This window comes from Canis lupus, chromosome 26, assembly GCF_003254725.2.
Source record: "Canis lupus dingo isolate Sandy chromosome 26, ASM325472v2, whole genome shotgun sequence".
NCBI classification, from domain to species: domain Eukaryota; kingdom Metazoa; phylum Chordata; class Mammalia; order Carnivora; family Canidae; genus Canis; species Canis lupus.
Genome location: NC_064268.1, coordinates 4,546,218 through 4,572,436, shown reverse-complemented (window position 1 = coordinate 4,572,436; position 26,219 = coordinate 4,546,218). Strand labels below are relative to the sequence as shown.

General features: G+C 42.9%; 1 long non-coding RNA gene across 2 annotated transcripts in view; it reads right to left on the bottom strand.

Moving 5' to 3' along the window:
- LOC118352435 (uncharacterized) overlaps nucleotides 1-22,954 on the bottom strand; it is a 28,511-nt gene extending 5,557 nt beyond the window's left edge. Inside the window, exons 1-4 of one of the 2 annotated variants that reach the window (XR_007406136.1) lie at nucleotides 22,568-22,954; nucleotides 5,409-5,506; nucleotides 3,266-3,371; nucleotides 2,383-2,509 (exon numbers count right to left, since the gene is read on the bottom strand). This is a non-coding gene — a long non-coding RNA (uncharacterized LOC118352435). The remainder of the gene's footprint in view (nucleotides 1-2,382; nucleotides 2,510-3,265; nucleotides 3,372-5,408; nucleotides 5,507-22,567) is intronic. The other variant, XR_004809581.2, reaches the window with a different exon arrangement.
- Between the last annotated feature and the right edge of the window lie 3,265 nt (nucleotides 22,955-26,219).

Here is a 26,219-nt window from a genome sequence, read left to right as displayed (position 1 = left end):
AAGTGTAAGTATGTTAGCCTGATAGTGCCTATAAGGTCAAAGGAATAAGAATGGAATTGGAAAATGAAGGGAAAAAATAAATAATGAAAAAGAAACAGACTTTCCGTGAATCAGTGGTTATAATGTAACATTAGTCTGGGAGTGCAGCCAGCATAGTCCTGCACCCTGAGGGCAACATTCTTAAAAGATAAAAATCACATTTATTTTTAAAAGATGTTCCACAAACCAATGAGTGCAAACACATAAGTGAGCCCTATTTACAGGGCTTTACAGGGCTTTCTTTCTTTCTTTCTTTCTTTCTTTCTTTCTTTCTTTCTTTCTTTTCTTTCTTTCTTTCTTTCTTTCTTTCTTTCTTTCTTTCTTTCTTCTTTCTTTCTTTCTTTCTTTCTTTCTTTCTTTCTTCTTCTTTTTTTAAAGATTTATTTATTTGAGAGAGAAAGAAAGAGCAGGGGAAGGACAAAGGGAGAAGGAGAAAGAATGTCAAGTAGACTACTCACTGAGCTGATGTGGGGCTTGATCCCACAACACTGAAATCATGACCTGAGCTGAAATCAAGATTCAGATGCTCAATCGACTGAGCCACCCAGGTGCCCCTGTTTATTGAGCACGCATCTTCCAGGGGCTGCAAAAGTGGTCCGGCACCAATGGCTCAGTCAGTTGAGCGTCTGAATCTTGATTTTACCTCAGGTCATGATCTCAGCGCCATGGGTTCTGAAACCCACAGACTCTGAAGAGCTTAGTCTCCTCTGAGATGAAATAGAGAGGATGGCAAGACCTGGAGTCTCTAATCCAAATGTCCACAGGAGGCGGGGCAGGACATCCATCTGAGAGAGGCTGTGAGGCCATAGGGAGTGGTGGGGACTGCGGCAAAGTGAGTGGCACATGCCCTGCCCAAAGCGGTTGGTGTTTGTCCTCACTTCCATTGGATCACTGCTGTGTGGGAATGCGGACTCAGTGACCACACCTGCAATTATTTTACTGAGACTCCATTTTCCCATATTTAATGCAAAATCTTCAAACGTATAAAAACCTGAGAAGGACAAAGGAATCATTTCCGAGAGCCAAATCCAGTCTCTGGGTCACCCTGGGTCCAGACCGTGCTTCACCAGCTTCCTTAGTCCCCTGAATTTGATATCTCACATATTGCTCAAATATTTGACACATTTCCAACAGGAGCACATAGATTTTAATAAAATTTCCATTTGGTGGCAACCCAAACCTAAGGCGACCAGCCATGGTTTTTCACTGAAAAGATTTCTTTAAAGCTTTTTATTACCAATTTAAATATATAGACATTTGGACATATAGATGAAATAATTAAATACACATTTTTATAATTTACTCAGGTCTGTGTATGTATGTAAAGCCATATATGTAAAATACCAACGTTCATTTATATCTTCACATTCCATGAATTCGGTTAGCATTCTTCATGAGCACCTTGGATATTGGGGTCTTCATTGGCACCTCGGACTCCTCGAGCTTGGGTTTTTGAAAGGCTCCACTTTTGGGTCTAAGTCCTTTGAGACACAGCAGCTGCAATGCCCTTACTGAGAACATTCCATGAGGATGATTGTCCCAGATTCCCTGTGACCTGTGACTGCTAAGTATGTCCACGAAGCAGCCAATCATCAGACAGCATCTTGATGGGATATTGAAATTGCACATTTAGGGCAAATTCCTAAGGCTCGAGATTGTGAGTTTGAACACCCAGGGATAATGACAGAGTGTATATTTAATGACTTTGTCTCTCTCTCTCTTTTTTACCATTGGTTTCCATTTACCTCCTATGTTTCCAAATCCAGCACCAACCAAGCTGTCTTGGTTGATGTATGATTGAGTGTCTTCCCCAGACCTACTTCATTGTTTGGAATAATGTCACTATGACAGTACCTCATAGCACTACGGGGGTTTCCTCAAGGATCATTACTGGGGAACGCACATTCTCACAATGGATACCAACCCATTTGCTTGTCTTTATGTCACAATTGAAAAATCTGGACTAAGCAAGCTCACCTTTCCCATTTGATACTAGCCTGATGGAATTGATTGCTGTAATTTCCTAGGTCTTGAGATGTTACTTGAACAATACTTAGGGAGAAAAGTAAAGCTTAGAAAATCTGGATTGTTGACAGATTTGCTTCCAGTGTCAGGAAAAGGTCACTGGCTGGTGGATGCCATATGGCGTTGAATAGGAGTCACTAAGAAGTCTGTACAAGCACATGCTTGATCTACTGTGACAAGTGCTGTGTCGCCAGAAGGCACGTGGGTGCTTCCTATTGAAGAACAGGTCTGGGGGTGGATCTCAGTTTCCTGTGGACCTCTGAAGCCCACTACCCATTTAATTATCCCCTGAAACACATGGGTGTCCAGAGCACCTACCTGTGTAACTCTCTGGACTCCAGGAGGAAAAGACTGGTTCTCATCTGAATTTTGTCTGTTAATTTCTTTCTTTCCTCCTTGGACCACCTCGTGATCAGAAGTCTGTCACACCAATGATGTTAGTGGTCTGCAGAGAGAAAATAGCAGGTGCAGAAATTCCTTTTGATAAAACGTTGATGAAAGGTTTATCCTGAAATTATTAGGTGAAATGAGGCACAAGCCACTGTGAGTTCATTCTGCTATCTTCCTATATCCCAAATCACCTATCACATTAAATTGAATTCTGCTAGTTTCTAAAAAAGATACCTACCAATTGTCTGACTCTTGCATCGACTATGTACACTTCTGAGTAGATTCCTCTATATTGTGGAGCTCTTAAATTCTTGCTTCCTGCCAAAGCCGCTCTCAAAAATCTATCCCTCCATATGGTTCTCTTGTGTTAATGCTGTAGGGGAGCTTTAAATAAAGAAATCCAACACAGACACGGTGGGAAAGGGTCCCAGGGTTCAAGGATAATGAGGAAACTGATTTTCCTTATGCAAAGACAAAAGTGACATCTTCTAAAAACTGTTAATTCATTTTGAAGGGAGAAATAATGACCCCCTCTGGCCATGATATTGAATGTCTGTAGAGAGGGAAATGGTCTTCACCCACATTAACTCTGTGGGTCAGAGCCAAAAGCTACATTTGCCAAAAAAGGCTTCTTCAAGGGCATGGCTCTGCTAGATCAAAGCCACGTTCTCGAGAGAACAGAGCGTGAAAGTTTCGTGGGTGGCACTAGTTCGAGACAGGTGGGGACAGGTTCTATTTTTAATGAACCTCTCATGTACAGTAGGATAAGCAGGTCCACAGTTGGAAGCTGGGTGAAGCAAGGATGCTGTACCTGCAATGATTTCCGAAGTTCCCATTGATTCAAACCTGCGTCTGTGGATGTGGATGGCAGCAGTTCTCCTGGTATTGATCTTGGCGGCCATTCATACCATCAGATCCTACAACACAAGACAACCTCATCTTTACCCTCTGCCCAAGAGTATCCAGGCACTGATATCTTCTATTCATTTATGGCCACAGATGATGCCTAATTCTTAAGAATTCAAAGCCTAGTTGATCAAATGCAAAGTCAAAAAAGTGGCTCCCTAGATGATGGGGAATAGTCCTGCCCAGGAACATTTTCTCACCAGTATTAATGGGCTGTTCCAGCTGCAGCATTTCATACTGTTGTGTTCACATATTCAAACTCCCCTTTAAAAGAATTCTGCATTCTGCAATTAAGGAGGAAGTCAAATCAGGAGCAAAAGGGGAAGGATATTATTTCATTTTCCCAAATGCTGGAAGTCAAACATTCATTTTGGATGAATAGTTGCAGGATGATTGGCTGGTGCGGAAAGCAGAACAGGAAATCTAAAGAAATTTCCTACTGGTTTCAAGGATTGAAATTGCAGCATTGGATGTGCTCTAGTCTGTATGCATCCAGTCTGAAAATAATGAAGAAGCTGCTGTAAATAAACCCCTAAAACCGACAGCCAGATGGCAGTGGGGGTACTAGAAGTAGACAGTGGGAACCTCACCTAACTCACCTGGGTGGCCCTGGCACCCCACCAGCTTCAGGCTTTGTCAGTGGTGACTGAAAACATGATGCACCAATGTCAAGATACAGACAGAAAGGAGAAGAAATGGGGGAAACATTGAGGCAATGTGAGAAAGCAGCATGGGGGAGTGCTGGGTTCTAACCCCCTCCTGAGCTCAGAAGCATCAGCTACTCCGCTCTTACCAAATGAAGAGGCTTACTCTGAGGCTGGGAGCCCCCAGGCAGGCTTCCTGAACATCATGAAGCCCCGAGACAGAGAGACGCCTGCTGGCTGTGTTTAGGGTTTGGAGCTGATGTTACACATCAGGCACTGTAGCTCTATCCCTGTCCTTCTTTTACCAAAAATCTAGGATCACTTGGATGCATTAAGCACTGATTGGCCAGTGGGAGGTTGTCCCAGGGTTCCAGGGTGGTGATGGCAGAAGATTGTCCCTGGAGACACCCTAATGAGGACAGGTTTTGTAGGGATTACAGACGGACAGAGACTCAACTATCTACCCCTCTGCCCATTCATTCACACAACAAGCACAGATTGCGAATTTACTCTGTAAAGTAGGGCAGTGGAATAATTCCCCTCAGTTCATAGGCAGTGAGGGCCACTGGGCTCCATGCTCACGAGTTCAAGAGATTTGGGGGCTGAGCTAGGGAAAGCATCTGACCACCAGGTGGCAGTAGCACACAATGGGTTTATTTGGGGGACGCTCATAGGTTTGCAAGCAAAAGCCCCTCACTGCACGCAACCATCCAGAGGATACGGTTTGGGGGCCACTATCCAGAAGGGGAGGAGAACCAGGAAGCTCTGCAGAGACGGCTGGTGTGTCCAGGTGATGTTGCTCAGCAGCACGGCAGGAGTCTTGGTCAGAGAGCTCCAAGGGCCAGCAGCTGCTTGAAGTCTGGGGCTCCGGGGTTTATCTTATCTATGGCGAGCAGATGTGGGTGCAGTTTTGTGGCATATGGAAAGCAAGCAAGCTGTAAATAGCTAAAACGCACTTATTTAGGCTACACTTAAAACAATTGGTTGTATAAAAATTTTAGTCCATTGCCGGCAGGTTTTTGAGCTAATGCGTCCCAGCCTGCTGTGAAGAAATGCTCTGTCTAGGTCTAGGGACCAATCTGCAGGAACCCCCTTTAGCTCATTTACATAACAGGACGGCAACAGATCCTGCCTTCTAGGAAATCATAAATGGGGGAATGATAGGGAGACACCCACCTACATCCTTTCAGACAAGCAGCACTGACTGAGCACCTGCTTTGTCTGTGGCATCGGGCTCAGGGGAGGTCTGGTAGGAACAGATGAGGTCTGGTAGGAACCCATACTCCACTGTGTAGACAAATACAGATTCGGGGGTAAGTGAAGACCAGCCCATTTAGCAGACATCTGCCCCCAACCGAGAGCATGACAAGAGCACCTTCCCTGGACTGAGTGTAGGCTCCTTACCTTCCATGGCCATCCGTCTGGGGGCGAGTTTGTGTCTGTGTTTGTGTGTGTGGTTAGATGCCTCTTAGAACCTCGTGAACCTCGAAGGTTTTATCTCACTGGCAGTGAAGCAAGGGAGAAAAAGAATTTCATGTAGATATTGTTAATTCACACTTGACCACCATCATGTCTTCCCATTCCCCACCCCACCTCTACTTGTGACCACAGGTGAAGGTGGAGGCAGCTTCTTGGAGATGCAGGAACCAAAAGCCCACCAGGGAGCAGACTTGAGCGATCTCCCTGCCCGAGACCAGGGTCCTGTGCTTTCTCTTGTGGTTCTGGAACACCTCACCTGACCTGTGAATTGGTTTTTTTTTTTTTTTTTTTTTGGTTGTTTGTTTGTTTGTTTGGTAAATAAATCCTTCTTTGATCAATCCTTTAAAAAAAAAAGATTTTATATGGCAGCCCAGGTGGCCCAGTGGTTTAGCACCACCTTCAGCCCAGGGCCTGATCCTGGAGTCCCTGGATCGAGTCCTGCATCGGGCTCCCTGCATGGAGCCTGCTTCTCCCTCTGCCTGTCTCTCTGCCGGTCTCTCTCTCTCTCTGTGTCTCATGAATAAATAAATAAAATCTTTTTTAAAAGAAAAATATTTTATATGTCTATTTGACAGAGAGAGAATGAGAGCAAGAGAGAGAGCACAAGCAGGGGGATGGAGACTATCCCCTGAGCTGAGAGCCTGACACAGAACTCAATCTCAGAACCCTGAGATCATGACTTGAGCCAAAGGCAGATGCTCAACCAACTGAGCCAGGTGCCCCGATTAATCCTTATTTGAGTGTCCCGTTTCTCACTGAAACCCCAACTGATGCTTGGATATCAGATTATGCCCACTTCTACTTTAGAGTTGTCATGTGAATCTTACTTTTAAAGTAAATATATTTACAGTTTTTTTTCGGTGACCATACGTAAATATATGTATTTATATTAAGTAAATAATAACACATGTATGCCAGGCAGGCATGAACCAGAGGACAGAAGCAATAGGGAGTGTATATTAAGAGATCCCTGGGCGCTTGGGTTGCTCAGTGGTTGAGCATCTGCTTTCGGCTCAGGGCATGATCTCGGTGACCTGGGATGGAGTCCCACTTCAGGCTCCCTGCATGGAGCCTGCTTCTCCCTCTGCGCATGTCTCTGCCTCTCTCTCTGTCTCTCATAAATAAATAAAATCTTTTTAAAAAAGAGAGAAAGATGACCCCAAGGAATGGGCATATACAACTATAGGGATGGCTGTGGAAATCTGGAATCCTTGAGGCATGCCATAGGAGGGGCAGCCTGGAGCTCTCAGGCATAGCTTGAAACTCCTGTTCTATAGGCAGGGAAGCCTCAGCTCTGCTTTTTAAGGGTCTTTTAGCTTATGAAGTCGACCCGGTCCAGATCATCTATAAAAATCTCTTGTATTTAAAGCCAGTTGAGCAAGGGTATTAGTCACATCTACAAAATGCTTTCAGAGCAACACACCTGGATTAGCACTTGACTAAATACCCGGGGAGTGCCACCAGCATGTGCACAAGCCTGTCCCATCATGGGATTCAGAGATATGCCAAAATCTCTTCGCCATGGTTGTGAATGGAAACAGTGACTCGTCTAATTAGTTTAGGGGAAGAGGGTATGTCCAAGTCACCCAGTTACTGGTTTTTGACACAGAACTAGAACCGAATCCTCATGATTCCTGGCCCACTGTTCTTTTAATATACCGCATGTTGTTAATTCCAGCATTAAGGAGGTGGGCTAGACAAAAGTTGGTGTCGCCAGTCAAGGGGATGGGAAATTCTCCCAACAGGGTATTGAAGATATTTGTAGTATTTCTTTAAATGAGATTTTCCGAATTAAACAAAGTCTCCTTTGCTTTGGGTCACTTAAAAACCTCTGCCTTGGATGAATATTTGTCTTGTTTTCCAAGGACCCAGATAATCCAGAAAATTAGCCCAGAGTCATATTACAAGGAAAATGGGGCAAATATTAAAACCCGGGGAAGCTCCAGGAGACAAGGCAGGCAACTGAGAACCTAGGACTGGCCAAGGAAGAGAATTCATGCACCAAACCTATGGCACTGGATTCTAACCTGCTGTGTCACAGCAGAACTTCCTAGAACAAGGAAATTGTGATGCCCAAAGCCCCCACCTCCTATTGGCACTGCAAGTACAGCCTCTCTCAGGTGTTATGTTGTACAAAATACTTCCCACGGTGAGCTTGTGTAAAGGTAACGAATTAATGATCAATAGCCTGGATTCATCTGTAGCCTTGTTTTCTTATTCCACACTATGGTTTTAGTTTTTTAAAACTTTGGTTGTATTAGTATCTAAGATGAAAACTTTGGAAATTTTCACATAAAAATCTAGATTTTTGGAGTCTCTTGAAGCTGGGAGAACTGTTCCTACATGGGAACAACTAGCCAGGGCTTGGAGGATCTACACCCTTCAATAAACATACTCTCCGGTTCCATGGGTTTAACCCGGAATCCTTAGTCAAATTTCTGCTCTGATCTCTCAGTGCATTCAAATTTGAGTACACAGGAAAAGGAGAATATATGGAGTGGCCAGTTGCTCATCCTTTGATTGTGAAAGCTCTTGAGATTCTCAGCCCTGGCTAATGGTCCACAGTATCATCAGCTCCAAGCCTGGTGGGGCTTCCTTAGGGTGTGTGAATTCTTAAGTGTTTTCTCTAAGCTTCCTTGTCTGTAACATCTGAACAGATCACTGCTTCTTTCAGATAACTTCTGTCTCCGATTTTATCCCTTTCCTTAATAACTACCTCTCTTTTGTTCTACTTGGGTGAACCCAATACAATTTCTCTGAACATGTGTAAAGTTAATTCATCTTTGGCACCTTGTATTTTAAACCAAACCCCAAAATGACACTAATCTCTAATTTATAACAAATCAGTGGTGCATGAATTTCATTAAATCATATGGGACTAAAAGATAGACATTGTTTTTTATCCCAATATATATTTGGTGAAGCCCACTTAATATCACATTTGTTCAGTGAGTTGAATAAAACTAGCTTCTCTGCTTGCTAGCGGGAGTATTAAGTGTATATTCAGCTTTTCCAACCTGCTACTTCTTCCTAATTCTTAGCTGAGAATAATTCACCTCTGTCAAAAAGAAATATTTAGATCAGGTCATTTCTACTCTGAAAAACAGATGGATTAAAACTTCTTTTATGTTATTAAGCAATTGCACACAATTTACATAATAGGATAGTTCTGTTCACACAACCAAGTGAATAATTATAATGGGAATTATAATTATTACTAGGAAGTGTGAGATATCAAGAAAAATTCACTTCCTCAAAGGTAGTTCATTTCAATGAAGAATTTGCCCTATTTCTAAAGAACTAATTTTGCATGATGAACCACAGCAGGGTGAGGTTTCTAAGTACTTGAATTAGCGTATTTTACTATTACTACCCAGGAAAGAAGAATCTAAGGTGGGGTGCATTTTGAGGAGATAAACTGACAACAAATGAGTCTCTCCCCTGATTCTGCAGGTACCCGCTTTCTCTGGGGATGGAAACTCCTGTAGGTCTACTCTCTGTAATTGGCAGAACGGAATGTGGCATAAACTTGACCAACAGAGCAAGTCAGATGGTTTTGAGGTGGAAATAATGTACTTAGGAGAGCCCTGTATTGCTAAACTCCATTTCTGACACAAAATTTAAGAAGTAAGTGGCAGCCCTCACTTCACTCTGTGTGAAATTTCCACTCAAGTGCTCAGTGGCAGGGTGACTAGATAAAGGATAAGACACACAACACAATTTGGGATACATTTATATCAAAAATACAGTCAACAGATAAGATATAGGTTGGGCTGCAATTTGGGACATACTTAGGTTAAAAATTATTTGTTGTTTATCTGAAATTCAAACTTAACTGAGCTCCTGTATTTTTATTTACAAAACCAACAACCCTGGGGATGCCTCGAAGAGGCATCTATTCTTTTAATAGAAAAAGAAACAGCAAATCCACATCCTGCAAATGCTGGTGTCAAACTCACTAGTGTTGGCTAAGGTTTCTCTTGGAGTAAAGAATTGTGAAAAGTGGCTCCAGAAGCAATTTAAAGCACCCCCTCCTCATAGGACATTTGTGGGTTGAAGAGTACAGATCCTAAATTTTTATGTTTGGAAGAATTCACAATTTAACTTTTTTATAAAGATTTTATTTATTCATTCATGGAGACACAGAGAGAGAGAGGTAGAGACACTCCCTGAGGGGAGCCTGATGTGGGACTCGATCCCAGGACCCCAGGATCACAACCTGAGCCAAAGGCAGATGCTCAACCACTGAGCCATCTGGGTGTCCCAGGATTTACCTTTTTTAAAAAATATTTTATTTATTTATTTGAGAGAGAGAGAGAACACGAGCAAGGGGAGGGGCAGAGGGAGAGGGAGAGGCAGACTCTCCGCTGAGCAAGGAGCCCAACATGGAGCTTGATCCCGGGACCCTGAGATCATGACCTGAGCCGAAGTCAGACGCTTCACTGACTGAGCCACCCAGGTGCCCAATGATTTGACTTTTAACATATAGAATAGCAGTTAAGAACATAGCTCAATATTGTATCTTGTGTGATTATGTGTGTGTGTGTGTGTGTGTGTGTGCTTGTGCACAGCACAGGGGTTTTGAGGGAGGGTCTGAAGCCAACCTGTCCTGGGGTGGAGTCTCTGTTCTGCCCCTCACCACCTATCTCACCTACAGCAGCCATTTCTGATGTTTATGCTTGGCCTCAGGCAACAGGTAAAGTCATAATAGAATCCGTGCCATGGAATAATTGAAAAGATGTAGCAAGTTAATGTATCTACGATAGGCACAGTGGTTAGGACAGTGCCTGGTACATAATGCATCACAGTACATGCTGATCCTTATTGCTGGTGCTGCTAGCATCGGTGATATTAAGCTCAGGTGAAGTTTTCTCTACCTTGAAACCAGTTAACCTCTTCCTGCTTCAATTTCTTCATGCACACACTGGAGACCATACTGGTGCCCAGCTCATGGGGTTGCTGGGAGGATTAAGTGTTTAGTTCACATGGCCTAGGGAGCGGGGAGTGGTTGAGAATGGGGACTCTGGAGCCAGCCAGCCAAGGCATACTTCCCCTTGACCGCCTGTTGGCCAGTGTGACCTTGGACTGCCCACTCAACCTCTCTGAGCTTGACTTCTCATCTTTGATATGGAGATAGAGAGAGCACCCATTTCATGGGGTGATTGAGAGGGCGGTGTTTAACCATGGAAGTGCTAAGAGCAGTGTGTAGTAGGTGCCATGGGAATGCCCGGATGCAGAATATTGGTGGAGGGGTTTGAATGCACTCCATTCCATCCTTCTTTCCCTGGGTCACCACCCCTCCACTCTCCTTTAGCTTCACCAACTTTTGAGCACTTTATGCCAGGGACTAGTGCAAACACTTTACAATTAAAGGTTTTTTTCATCTAATTTCACAATAGACCTATGGGGGTAAATCTGCAGTTTACAGATGCAGAACTGAGGTAAGTCCCTTGCCAGAGGTCATTCGGTTTGTGAAGATGAAGCCTGAGGGGAGTCCATGTGTCCACCCAGATCCCATGTTCTTCCTCGCCACCAGGATGCTGAGTTGTGCAGGGGGCTCCAGGAGTGCCCCTCCTCATTCTGGTGATCTGAAACAGAGCAGGGGTGGGGGGCTGCAGTCACATGGGTCCCCCATTTACCTGGTCCCATGAGGCTTACTCCAAGGAGAGAGATATGGATATGTTGGATATGTTGGGGCTGACTCTGGTTCAGTGGATGGGTTCCTGGGTCCCTGCCCCTTGCCACACAGCCTTCTGGCTGCTCAGTGACAGCGGGTCCTCTCTGTCCTTGTGCACTGCTACCTTCAGGGTGATTTTTTTTTTTAAGGATTTTACTTATTTATTTTAGAGAGAGCAAGAGAGAGAGAGGGAGAGAGGGGAGAGGGCCAGAAGGAGAGGGAGAGAGAACGTCAAGCAGACTCTGTGCTGAGCACGGAGCCAGACTAGGGACTCAATCTCCCACAACCCCAATACCATGGCATGAGCTGAAACTAAGGCTAGAGGCATAACTGACTGAGCCACTCAGGTGCCTTCCGGATGATTTTCATGCAGAGAAAAGATCATCTGTGGCCACTTGGTTTTAAATTAATAATCAAAATATTAAAGCAAAATTCCCAAATACAGGATTGTCCTTAAGCCTTGCATTACTACTCACACATCCTAATATCCTCTCTGCAGAACTAATACATTTTAACATTTATTTTAAGGGATTCTTTAAAAGATCAGTTAATTAAATTTCTTTCCATATTTTAAACTATATTTGTAAATTTAATATACCTGCTTTCTTTTTAAGCAGTTCAAGTGTCATTTTATAAGCAAAACTATCTTATGTATTTAAACAAGGATAATATACTTAATAAATGAGCAAATTATCCTTAACATTTCATTATGATCTTAGTATTTAGCTAGATTTCTTTTAGTTTTCAACTTAAAATCGCAAGGCAAAAAAAAAAAAATTGATTTCAAATCGCATTCTAAGTGGGAAACACGGCTGCTTCTGTGGTAAATGACCTTCACCACTTATAAATACTTCAAATACGACTGTTCTCCAATTATTCCTTATCTTAACAGAAAAATAAAATATGCAGGTTTGATAGAATTCATCACCACTGTTATCGATTCTAGGCTTTCCTGGGTCTCAAGGGCTATGAAGGATATAATTTTAGTATTTCCGGAAAATGGAGATCCCAAGCAACTTAGAATTTATTCTCCAAACATTGGTGAAGCTATCTCCCCAGTGGAAGGAGGTTACTTGGAGGTTGGAGATTTTCAGCTGGGACAGGGTGTCTGAGGAGCAGCCACATGCTCTCACCACTTGGAGCGCCTTGGTGTGCCTTTTTAAGTGACTTTCTGTCAATAATGGAGAACACTCTGCTTCCACATGGACGATCTCACAGCCCAAGGCCCTGGACACAGGGTGACTGACTGCTTCAGCTTCGGATTAGATTAATCCATCTGCTACTTGCTTTGTGTTTCACATTCCTCCCAAGTTTTTCCTCTCCCAAACATTTCTGTGAACACACAGTGGGATCCACCCACCTCTCTGTCTGCCTCTCCAGTCTTAGTGGCTAAGGTCATTCCAAGGACATTCACCTTCTGGGCTTCCATCTTTAACCTGCCATCAAGTAAATCTTTGCCCTGTGGCCCCAAACATCAAGTGGACATTTTCAGACCTGTCTGGTCACTGGAGATAATTTCCTGCTTAAACTGGGCATCTGATAATCCAGACTGTCTAGATTATATATAAAAATATAAATACAAATGTGTGTGTATGTATGCATACATATATGACTTAAAATATTTTAAGCTCTTGAACATGCAGTACCACATTCATTAAATTTCTTCAGAGAAATGAAATGACATTTTTAAATGGTTGTTCTTTTTTAATTACTTAATAGACTCTACTAGGAAATACATAAAGATTACAATTACTATAAAATTTATTACTGCACGTACATTCCAGTATATTCTAAAACACCATATAATTGATGTAATTAATTTCGTCTCACACACATATGCAGCCATATGATTAGCAGGATAAATGAAATTCATACCTGCACATATGTATGTGCCAGCACAAATACCATGCCCTTATTTAAATAAAAATATCCCATTATATTTTGCCTTTTGAATCAATTTTTTTTCTCTGAATATAATTAACTCATTGCCTTTCACAGAGTCACTTTATTTCAATTAACCATAAACCATTACTATGAGTACTCTGGTTTTTAAATGCTCAAAATTTTCATAACTGGGCCAGCAAAAACCTTTAATTAAAGTTCTCGTCCCCTTTAGAATTGCCTTTAAGTTTTAAAACATATTCTGGCTTTCTGCTGACATCGACAAGCTGCAGACCTCCTGACTTTTTTGCCCCAAGGCTCAGAATCGGCTATTATCCCATGAGTGCTGGATTCTTATGGCTGATCAGATGCTGGAGACCAGAATCTGGGGTCTATGGGCATTGGTGGTGGGCATATGGGCCGCTTTGAGAGATTGATTTAGGTTAAATGTTGACCGTGGTAATTGAAATGTAACATCCTAGGCTTCGTAGCCCTCTGCTGTGTTTCCTGGGATCCCTAAAGCCCTAGGACCTTCTCTGATGTCACCTGTCCTCCTCCAGCTCCCATAGGGTTCCACTGGTCTGCCTCCCATTTACATGAGGCTGGTCCCAAGGTTTGCTTGATTTGGGGTGGCTGGTTCTTTGGTCATTTTTTGCTTCAGCCACCTGCTCTTCTCAATGCATATACTTTCTCAGTATCTTATTTGTTTTCATGTTTTGTTTTAAAGATTTATGTATTTATTTTTTATTCATTTGCAAGAAAGACAGAGAGAAAGAGCACAAGAAGGGGGGGTGCGGCAGGCAGAGGGAGAGGGAGAAGCAGACTCCTCACTGAGCAGGGAGACCGATTTGGGCTTGGTCTCAGGACCCCAAGATCATGACCCAAGTGAAGGCAGGCGCTTTTAACCATCTGAGCCACCCAGATGCCCCTAAAGATTGATTTATTAATTTAAGTAATCTCTACACCCAGTGTGGGGCTTAGACTCACAACCCCAAGATCAAGAGTCAGATGTTCTACCCACTGAGCCATCCAGGTGCCCCCGTTCTTGTGCTTTTTAAGCGACTATTATTATGATGGCAAATGCCAAACATGTACCTCTAGATCAAACCTTTCCTCTGCAGGAGCACATCACCAACTATAGAGTAGACCTGGAATTTTAAAATAAAGCTTTCAGCAAGTAGAGATGTTTTGCTTCACGTAGGCAAAATATCAACAGGGATGATCTCTCATTTGGCCAAATTTGTATTTCCAAAAACAAAATCCAATAGGAAGGAAGATCCATAAAGGGCTACATTCAACCCATTTTGAAGAGTTACCGATTTTATAGATTCTTCAACAGAGAGAAGGAACAAAGGAAGAGGGGAGAATGGAACAAGGGAAGACAAGTGGGGATAATGGATGGAGACAGCTAGTATCCATCATCAGGCCCTTTGCAATGAGTAAATGGATGCTGGGGTTGCCAGGGCTTGGTGGCAAAGGCAGCTAATGATCAAGATTTGAATCTTGTGGGGCCTCTGGGTGGCTCAGCTGGTTGAGCACCCCACTCTTGCTTTTAGCTCAGGTCATGATCTCAGGATCATGAGATTGAGCCCTTCTTGGGGCTCCATGCTCAGCAGGGAGTCTATTGAGATTCTCTCTCTCTCTCTCTCTCTCTCTCTCTCTCTCTCTCTCTCCCTCTGCCCCTCTTGCCTGTGTGCTCTTTTTCTCTTCTCAAATAAGTAAATAAAATCTTTAAAAAAAAAAAAAAGATTCGAATCTTGTGATGAAAGTGCTCCTGGGAAATTATACTCAAACTCTATAATTTTCAGTCTTCTCTTCTGTGAAGTGACAATAGTAGCATATATGAATTTAGAAAACAAATATGAATAAGCCTAATGAAATATCTGGCTCTTAGTCCTCAGTCTACTTTTGTCAAAACAGTGAAGGAGTAGGTGAATCAGTGACGTACACCTGGGGAAGTACACTAGAAGATCTGCTTTCCAGTGCGATATCACTCTGCCTTAAGCAGCCATTAGGAAGATGGGTGATGAAATGTAATGAAATGTGAATTGCATTTTTGATAGTTTGTATTATTTGTGATTAGCTCAAAATAGTATCTTTAACCTGAGTGTACGTTAGCCGCATTGATATTATACATGCAAAATTATTTCTTTTATGCAGGCTGATGAGGCTAAATACTGTTCAATGGTTTTAAAAATCAATGTTTAGCCACAAGATTAAATAATTTTAATTTTCCCTCACAGTCACATAAATAATAGCTGATCAAAACTAGAACACTCCCATGATTAGACCCTTTGAGCTTTCCTCCCACTATCCTCCAGGCTCCTAAAGGGTATAATTTAAGGAGAAGTAATAGGAAAAGCTACTCTTCCCAGTGGGAAGTGAGTATATGGTACTCACAGTCTTGGAAGTCTGTGCTACTAAGCTTTGACAATGACAAAGGAGGGATCTAGATAAATTGAGAAAATTCAAATACAAAGCCATAAAGCAATAGTTGAGGTACGGAGGGTTGCTATGATCTCATATAACCCCACAATTAAATGCACAGTAGGGAAGCTCTGGGTATTCATGCAACATGTCTAAACTTCCTTTGTCCTGCCCTGAGCATTTCTCCATATCCTGCGATCTCAAAAACTGAGCTCAAGATTAACTTTACTCGAAACAAATATACCTTCTCTTTGGATGGTAAGCATGAGGCTTTGTGCATAGGTGATGTGCAAGGGAGAGTTGCCAAACGAATAGATGAAGGACTTAAATGTCATTTATGGTAGCACTAGCACTAACTGATTTTTATTGAACACTTAGTATACTTTCTGATATTGAGGGAAAAAATGTCCCAAGAGTTTTGGAGAGTAACAAATCAGGTCTTGCTCAGGCTGTATATGGTAGCTACTATAAGGAACCAGTAATAGTAAATTAAAAAGAGATGAAGCATTCCCATATACACCATGTCTTTTAGAGATTCTTCATTGATTTCAAAGGGGAATGGCCAGAGATGAGCAATTTGGCATTGAACTTTGGAAGCAAACACCACAATCTGTGCAGCATGTTTACATGTACAGGGAAAATCTGCTAAGAGGGAAAACAAATGGGTCCAACTACAGCCTTAAAATGTGTAAGTTGCTGAGCTCTGTTATACCTGTGATATGGACCCTGGGGCAGAGGCAAAGGGATGCTGCTCTGTGAGTTAGGGTACAATCATGTACCACCAGGCAGGAACTGATGCACCTAAATAAAATGAAAAAAGCACACTCACAACCATGTACACATGAGAATGATCAGACCCAAGAAGCAACACCACTCTGGCAGTGTCTTAGCTACTAAGTCTACAGACCAAATTGACAGGCAACCCGCAAGGAGCACTGTCCTCAATCAACATGGAAAGTATGAGAAGATGCCCAATGGGGCTCTAGCCCTTAGGTCTGTGTCCTGGGAGAGACCCCAAATGGCGTGGACCACAAGACCCCTCTAGGAACCACTGTTCCTGCTGGTAGGACCAATCAGCAAGTAGCCAAGGGCTGTTTCTTTGCCTAAATCTGGATCACGAATCTAAACATTTCCAGGAGCCACGGATGAGCCAAGCTGGGCCAGTGGGGAATCTGGCACACTCCTGATTTCCAGCATGTTATTCATGGAAAGCCCTTCTTGCATCTGCCATTCATGGTTGACCTCCTCCATCCAGGCAGGCTCAGTCTTTTCCTTGGGTCTTGTGTGTACAGTGAGCTAAGTGGTGACCCTATGAGATGCCTGAGGTTCCATTAATCCATGATCTGTTCAGATTAAACATTGCCTTTTCTAGTCTTCTCTTTATGCTATAGTCTTCTTTAGCATTAAGAAGGTACTCCTTCTTATCTTGTTGAATCTTCTGACCTCTCATCGCTTCGAGGAAAATTTAACCTTTTCAAAGGTTAAATATCTCTTTGCTTCCTCTTCAGGATGAGATTGACTGCGTGAGTCACATGCCCTTCATGGAATCACCACAAAGGAATGTCTTCAGTTTTCTGTGGGGACATGGGACAATGACACCTAGGAGTCAGCATGGGGCAGGCTGGCTTGACATTTAGGATAGTGTAGCTCAACTGAAATTCATCTCTATGTCTTGCGTTATGGGGTATAGATCTCTGAGGGGCTTTATTCTTCTGGGTCCTTTAAAGCCTGTTTCTTTCTTCAACTGGTAGTTCTACTCTCCCTAGGCCTGAAATCATAAGTCTTTTCCCATCCACCATCAATAAGGATTCCAGATTTCCATGGATGACATGAGAAAATTCAAATACAAAGCCATAAAGCAATGGTTGAGGTACGTAGGGTTGCTATGATCTCCTCAAAAGGAAGAGTATATTTATGATTCCAAGAGATCTGAAATGTGCAACCAGGGCTCTGATCTTAGGCTTCCTGGTGTCAACAATCAACTACCCAAGAAATGCCACCAGATACACTGTTGATGAAGTAAAGCTGAGTTTTATGATAATAACTGCAGCAAAGGGGACATCACCTTGATTGAGTGCTAGCGATGTCTTTATGAGGGCAAAGCAAGGTAGGATGTGTGTTAGGTTACAGGGTCTCTTGTATAGCCAACAGCCCCAAGGCCAGTGGCCTTGGAGGGACAGCAGGCTCGGAGGATTTATTGAGCAGTTTTCACATCTGTACTGTCTCCAGAACTACAGAGTGTGCAAAATGTGACCTCTTGAATCACTCCACTGTATCCTGGATGTTCTTCCTTTTTCTTTAACAAGAAATAGAGCCCGTTTAGCCTCATTCCATGGATGTAGCATCAGGTCCTCCCTGTACTATTTTTCCTTCTCTTGCCCTGTTTTTGTTTTCAGAACAGAAGGCTACTAAGGGAAATTCTTTGTCTTAAAAACTTCAGATATCTAGAGAGAAGACTTTGCTCACAGAACAACCAAAGCTTAAACATAAAGCAGAGGCATCCGCATTGAGATGACTAATCATGAACATCTCTGCCAAAAGTGGCTTTGGTGGATGAAATGATCAGAAGTTGCTATTTCTGCTCTATAGTTCCCTATTTCTTTTTCTCCCACATTCCTGTGAAAGATACATATTTTCCTACAGGATCTCCTTGAGCAGAGTAACTACTTTCTCTCATTTCTCTTGACAAATGTTCTCAGCCTTAAGAACTCATAGCTCTTTTCTACCAGAGAATTCACAGAGCCTTATACAAGTAGTGGGAAGGCTTGCTGAGATCCCCAGAACCACTGATCAAAATTAGCAAACAAATATTCAGAATAACATTAGCTTTGAATTCACTTTTGATGACTTGTCCTCTGAACAAATGGAGTTCTAGTATGCATTCTTATGTGAAGTGTTGAAAGCTGAGCCAATAGAATCAGAATCAAAGATCTCAAGTCATGTTCCTTATGGATATTGACCCACCGTAGAAGAGCTCCAGTGAGAATTAGGAGATGAGGGTTATTTATCTTTAGGGCTCTAGACATGATGGGTGGTAAGTCAGGGGCTAACATTGCTGCCTGTCCATCAGTAAATCTCCCCTTTTCTTTGCTGATGAGATCTTGAATTTGTTGAGGTGCAACATGCCCATCCACAGTCTTTGGGTTCTGATTGGCCACAGATAATTGTGCTCACCCAGCTCCCATTTATCAAAGATTCATTATCTTGGCCTCTGCTGCAGCCAGGGGAGGAATCTCTGATGGGAACCTCTCAGATGAAAGCCACTTTGTCATCCGCTTCCCTCCTGCTTGGGACACACACATGTGATGGTTGGAGCTTCTTCAGCCATATAATCATATAATGAAGTGACAGTCAAGAGGATTAAGAGCCAACGTGCCAATGATACAAAGAAGAAAGATGGACAGCGGCTGAATCCCAGAGATATCACGGAGAGCATGAACATTGTCACAGAATCACAAAACCCCAAGTTCTCTGTGAAGAAAACAATTCATGTCCTTTTCACTGAAGCTACTGTTGGGCAAGTATTTATCCTGCTAGAGCAGAAGCATTATAAGTAATATAGCTAATATTTGCACTTTAATTTTGTTTTTTAACCATGTATTAGTTAACAACCGTTCAAAACAGAAAAGAAAAAAGAAACAACAATCAACTGTGATCTCATCCTGTGTTAATATTTCTGAATTTCCATCCTGTTTGTTTATAATTCACATTGTCCTATTCCTCCGCCCCATGACAAGCAGGCAATATATTTAGTCTTTGGTCTGTCTTTTCCGTCCCATCTTCTGCAATTCTCCAACTACAAAATTAGAAAAAAGGAAGCCCCAACTTAACTCAACAGCATCATATTTAAAATCCTCTTCTAATGAATGTCATCTTGTATGGTGCTAACGTTTCGGCAGTTTCCCGCATGGAGTGGGCACCCAGTAGCTGTTTGCAGATTAAATAATTGGCACATTGGAATGCCCATCTTTTTTAGGAGTAAGGCTGGAGTCTGCTTGTTTATACTTACAGAAAGTCACTTGCTTATCTCTTGAGTTTCTAGCACAATCTCTTTGGAGTGTTGGCATTCTGGAAGGACCACAGTTTAATAGCCAGATAATCCAGTTACAATGACAGGCGACCTTCCGAAAGACGAAAATCTCCTGGCACTAGGATTTAGCTCTGAAAAGCTTTTTAGAGGCTGCTGGCCACACAAAGAAAGCAGCCTCTGTGCTGATAAGGGGGAGCTTTCCAGTCAGTGCTGCTGATAATTAAGTGGCCTTGTCAGAAAGTTGAGATACACACAGATGCAATTGGGGATATTTGATTTTAAAAGGGTATAAACACATAAGAGAGAATAAAAAAAGATTTTAAAGAATTGCCTTTAAGATTCTTTTGATGTCAATCAAACTTAAAATATGTTGCTGCCCAAAGACACTCAATCCTTATTCTGAGGCACCATTATAAAAATGTGGCTGGGCTTGGTGAAAGCTTACAATGTGCTTTTGTACGCTTTTTAACACTTAAACATGTGCATTGTTGAATTTTTTGTGAGCCAATCTGTGTTCTGTAATGATGGAGGCTGCTTATTTAGCAAATGCAGCCACATACATTTAAGGCAATTAGAACAGGACAGACGTTCAGCCAAACAGACCACACTGACGCAGAAATTGCTTTGTCACTAAGCTTGACCGGGACAGCCACACAGAAAGTGGATACAAACATACCACCTTCCTAAGAACAATCTATCCTTATAAAGTCTGCCATTAGCTGATTGATTTATTGTAAGTAAGGAGACTTTATCAATAGCTTATACCTCTCAATTAAGAAACAGAAACTGATAGTTCTGTATTATTCCGGATAATTGGCTTGAATCTAGTAGCTATCATGGTAGTTTAGTTACTCTACTTAAGTTTTTGGAAAAGCACATTAGTGTAGTGGGGCATCACAGAACTGTGACCCTGCAGTGGGCAGGAGAGAGGTGTGTGTCGTGTGTGCAGTGTGACTCAGGAGCCAGATGGTGTGGGTTCAAATCCTGGCTCTATCACTTCCCAGCTGTGCACACCTGGGCAACATCATTAACCTCCATGTGCTTTATTTTCCTGTTCTGTAACAGAGGGATGATGCCAGAACTACCATGTTCGTTAAATAAATCAAGAATATGAAGAACTTAGAACAGTGCCTAGCATATGGCATGTGCTATATATGTGTTTGCTATCATCAGCCCCTAAGGACCAGCTTGGTATATAAATCAAGTGCCCCCAGAAGGGATAGAGTGATTCCGTTTTCCACTTGACCCCCTGACTTCCAGGAGACCATGAACAAAGGGCTGACTCTACTGGACAGGAAAATGAGATCAGGATCATGAAAAATGGTAATATCTCAAAAAGCTATTTTAGCCACAAAATAATGTCATGAAACTCCAAGGAAATGTTCACACCCTATGCTTACATTACTGTGACTTCAATGAATATTTTTTAAAAGATTTTATTTAGTTATTTATTTTAGAAAGAGAGAGAGAGAGAGAGAGCATGAGTGAGAATGGGGGGAGGGGACAGAGGGAGAGGGGAGAGAGAATCTCAAGCAGACGGATCCTACGACCCTGAGATCACGACCTGAACTGAACCAAGAGTCAGATGCTTAACTGCCTGAGCCACCCAGGGCACCCCTTCAATGGACTTTTATGGGAAAAGTTACACTTGCAGCTTCTTTTTTGATATATGAAAAGAAGCAAGCAAATTTTCCCATTGACTACCTGGGGTGTCCAGAGGTTCCAGGCTCCTCTGAGGGCTTCCTCTCTCTTTCTTTTTTCTTCCCTCCTCCCTCCTTCTTTCCCTTCTACCCTCCCTCCCTTCCTTTTTTCCTTCCACTGTCATTGTTTGATATTCATCAAGAACCAGCAGTGCTGTTTTGAATGTACAAAAATAGATTCTTCCAAGTGACTTTCCCCCCCTAAGAGATGATAGATTGCTTTTTTCCCCTCAGTGCAAACCAGAAATTGAAGCAGACGGAGCATGTCTTCCACAGTGTCAGGCAAGGGAGTTGGCTTGCGGAGAGTCAGCCCGGACATACTGGGAGAGCAGGTAGGGGAGAAGTGACCATGGTCCACACCTGGGGGTGGGGATGGGAGTCCCCTCTCCCCGGGGCTAAGAATGCACCCTCACTGTGCAACATGCCTTTTTTGTGCTTTTGCACCTTCTTCCCAAAATATTGGCATTTTGACTGCTCAGAGGTAAATAAGTCGATTCAGTGGATTTGGGAAGTTTATTATCAATACTCGTGGCACATTCGCGGTTATTCGCGAATATGTGCAGAGCTGGGGGCAGATACCTAAGTGGCCGATAAGCCTGTTCAGGGCGAACAAGGCTACTCTCTGCCTCTTGTTTCAGCTCTCAGACCATAAGCAAGTGTCCTTTCCATGATCTATTTACTGCCACGGGCTTTTTTTGTTTTGTTTTTTGGTTGGGTTTTTTTTTTTTTTTTCATTTCTGTGCTGTTGGTGATTTCTTGCCAAGCTAGTGCTGAAGAGCTGCCTTGTGCTCCTGCTGCAAGAAGGCTGCCATGTGCCTCCCAGAGAAGCTTCTTTAAATAAACTCCCTCAAGTACTAGTTCTACCATTGGTCCTGAGTTAAGCATTAATGAACTGACAATGTAGGTTAAATAAAGCTCCTTTAATCATAAAGACACAGGGGATCCCTGGGTGGCTCAGTGGTTTAGGATCTGTCTTGGGCCCAGGACATGATGCTGGAGTTCTGGGATCGAGTCCCGCATCGGGCTCCCCATGGGGAGCCTGCTTCTCCCTCTGCCTGTGTCTCTGTCTCTCATGAATAAATAAAATCTTTTAAAAAAATCATAAAGACGCATAAAAAAAGTCATTTTTATCATTTGATGAAAATGTGACGAGACACCCAGGAATTTAAATCTGTATTTCCTCTAGAAAAAATAGTTCAGGTTTTGCTAATTCAATGTTGGCAGCGACTGTATAGAACATATCTACGGTGGCCAACGAGAATCGGCTTCTATTTGGGGGAATAGCAGTCTAGATGATTCTTGTTTTTCCATCCTGGCAGATTTTTTTTCATGCAAAGGAACAGAACGTCATTTCAGGGTGAACACTCACCTCCACCTTCCAGGGTGGATCCATCCTTTTCCATACGCTGGTGTTTATTTCAGAGCTGGCTCCATTAACAGCATGGCAAGGAGGTTCTGAGAGGGAAGGGTATTTCCAGGCCTGTGCGTATGGGAACCGGCCCTGTTCCTGGCTGCTTGCAATATCTATTGTTCTTGGTCAGTTGGCATTTTTATGATGCCGTGACTCAGATTTTATAGCTGTTTTACGGGCTAATTTTCTGCGCTGCGTTTCGTCAGGCCTTTCCAGACACCCAGCGAGTTAACTCTGAATCACTTGCTGCTCTGAATTGCATCCCCCACCCCACGCCGGCCCCTCAAGCATCCAGAAAGCCTCTGGTGATCTGTGCTCTCCAGCAGTCTGGAAACAGAGGCCAGGGAGGAGAAAAATGCAACAGGAAAAGTCCCCCAGACCTTTCCTCATGTAACTATTGGGCGATGAGGAGACCCTCCCTTTTCTCTGTAATACGGCTACGGGTTGTGAGAGCCATAAAATGAATGGGGGCAAATGTTGAATTACATCCCGGGTCTCCCCCCTAATAAGTTAAGATGGTTGAATTACTGTTCTCCCCTGTCTTGACAAAGGTCCTGGTGATATCTCTCTGTGATGTGGCTCAGATTGAGCGGGCTTTCATTTTCAGTTAGGGAAGCAGCAAAAGAACTGTGGCATTTCATTTCAAAATTTGTCTCTCCGTTTGAAGAATGGTGACCACATCTTCTTCAAGGACCTCGGCAGCCATGAGCACATATATTTTCAAACCACATTGCGGGTTTGAATTTTGGCTGTGCAGAAAAGCAGGTTGGGTTCCGTGCTACGGATGGCTCACGTTCCATTCTCTTGGCCTGCCAGACCTCCAGGGAGAAAACAGAATGTAGGGAGCATTACCTACTGGTGTCTGGGCACGTGAAAGCTGACCAGGCAGTCTTCTAAACCTTGGGGGACCGAGTACGCGGTATGCTTGAGACTGTGGTGTTTCCCAGGACATGGGGCGGTCAGTGCCAACCCTGGGAAGTTAGGACCCTTGATGCAGTGAGATTACTTGCAGATCAGTTGCAATCTGCCTTCCTTAGGATGTTTCTGTAATGGAAGCCATCAAAGGAACCACAGAACTTGGAGAAGAAGCCAAAGAGGAATCCCGAATGCTAAGCCCTTTTGTCTGTGAACTTACTCAGAGCGATGTGTCAGAGAAGCCCTTGGCCTCAGCCACTGCCCATCTCCCTGGACGTGCTCCCTGAGAGCAGCAAGCAATATTAGATGATCACTGCCAACCCAGCACCGAAGCCCCTCCACTTTAGAGGCTTCAAACGGAATTGGAAGAAATAAGATATAAAAAAAAAGGTTAAAATTCTAATTTATGTTCTTTTTTATTATTATTACATTTATTTAGCCTAGGTACCCATAAAAGAAGCCAAGGAGGAAGGACATTAGGGGTCCCAGCTGGGGTCTGCCCTCACTGGTCCAGGCACCAGCCATGCGCCCCCTCAGAAGAGGAGGGTCTGCTCCAGAGTTTCTGGCTGACGAGTTATTAATTCAAGACTCAACACCTGTGAAGCCTGTTCTCATTAGTGGCCACATTTGGACAGACCCAGATTGGCCCAATCTTGTTAATATTCTTGTTCACATACACGGGTTTTAAATAATAGATGGTCTTGAACGTTTCCCAGGTAGTTTTATTTTGTGTCATATATTTTATCCAAACTTCTTTGAATTATTTAGAATAAAAAAAAGCAGTAATCATGCCATTTACCTCTTCTGATTTTTCCCACTCAGCAAGATCTTAAATTATTCCGATATTTTGCATCAACAACAGAAATAAATAGCCGTATATAAAATTTAGGTCACATCAAGATTTTCTGACCCAATAAAAGTGTTAGTTGGCTAAGAAACTCTTCCAGGCAATTATAAATATGTCAAAATAATGTAAAAGTATGGCATTTGCAATGGAGTCCAGAGTTAGCATTTGAAAGTGGTTGTAAATTGTTATATTTACTATCAAATATATATTTAAAGATACACACTCCTGTGTACTCTTGAGAGCTGACATAACCAAAATTAAATTTTGAGAAACTCTGTAGAGAAGAAAGTCATAGTTTGGTAAGCAAGGTTTTGAGGGAGATCAGGAAATTAAAACAATACTACTACTACTAATGTTGATAATAGGAGTTCAGTTGGGTTGTAGGAGAAGATGGGAGAGGGGGGCTTCCTTCTGTCCCCTAAATCTTGAGACTGCAGGATTTGTCAGCCCAGAACACTAAAGTGGCATGAATTGAGAGATTTCCACTGTCAGAATTTCAGCAGGTCAGGTGGCTTTTTGTGTTACATGAGCTGTATTGCCTTGACCTCCATGGGTCAGTAGTTGGGACTTTAAGGATCATAGTTCATAGAAACTGCTGTCCATTTTTATCTGTTTATTGAATTTCTTATAACTGAAGTCAAACAGAAACTTCTGTCCACCAGTCCCGACAAGTGGAAGTTTTTAACCCTATTGATGCCCAGGGTACACCTCACTGATTCTTACTGAATTGACTAGGAGTAGAGTCTGGGCATGGGAGATTTTCCAAGTTCCCTAGATAATTCTACATATACCCAGAGCTGAAAACCACTTCTACAGGGAACCCTCTGAGTGCTGACATGACTTGATCGAGAATATAACTGAGCCCCCCTCCCCCTTTTTTTTTCTAGGACAGGGTTGATGTTGAGAGGCTGGGACATGTGATTTTACTCCCTTCTCAAGGAAAAAACTCATGCTGTGGGTTTCTCTTTCTAGAGGTCTGCATTTTCCGGACCACAGAGAATAGATAAGAAAGTTGGGCACTTTCATAAGTCTGGGTGTCTGGTGACAGGGTAGCTGTATTTTCCCAGTTGAAGGGAGTGGACCAATTAGAGGCTTTCTGAGGCAAGTGACCCAATTTGGAGGAGGAGGATGGAGGAGCTGTGGTTAGATTGACCAGCTGTCCTGGTTTACTCACAACTGAGGGATTCCTGGAAATTGAGGCTTTCTGTCTTTCTGCAGGAAGGCAAACGGGGATGGTGGATCATTCCATCTCTTAACTCAGATATGGCACCCAAAAGAGCCAGAATATCAACTGGAGGCAGTCAAGAACCTTTCCAGGCAAGGCGAGTCTCATGTCTCCATCCCCAGTGTGACTTAAAGGTGGGAAGCTGATGTCTCTGAGTGGATTCAATGGATATAGGTCAGGGGCACCCAGATAGATTGAGGACTAAAGGATCTCCTCAACTCTGGATTGACCAAGCTCTAGGAATCTAGAAAGCTCCATGACAGATGGAGAAAGCGTCCCTCGAAAATTACCAGGGTTGCTTCCTGCCAAACCAGTTGGATGCAGCAGAGCCAGACTGGATGGCAGTAAGAAAAACAAAAAATGTGATATGCATTGCACTTTATACATGATATACTCACCTTCTTTAAGTCCTGCATTAATTGAAATGGAGATATGGAAAGATCTACAAAAATCACTTATAGAAGGAGATAGAAGGGACTATGCCTCAGCTGTCCTAGCCCTTTCTTCCTGTGTTAAACAGTCCTGAGGGCAAGCACCAGTGACTGCTTAGCTCCAGAACGGGTATCTGAACAATGCTGAATGTTCCATGATGTTCCAGGCTCATGGAGACATACAGAAACTTG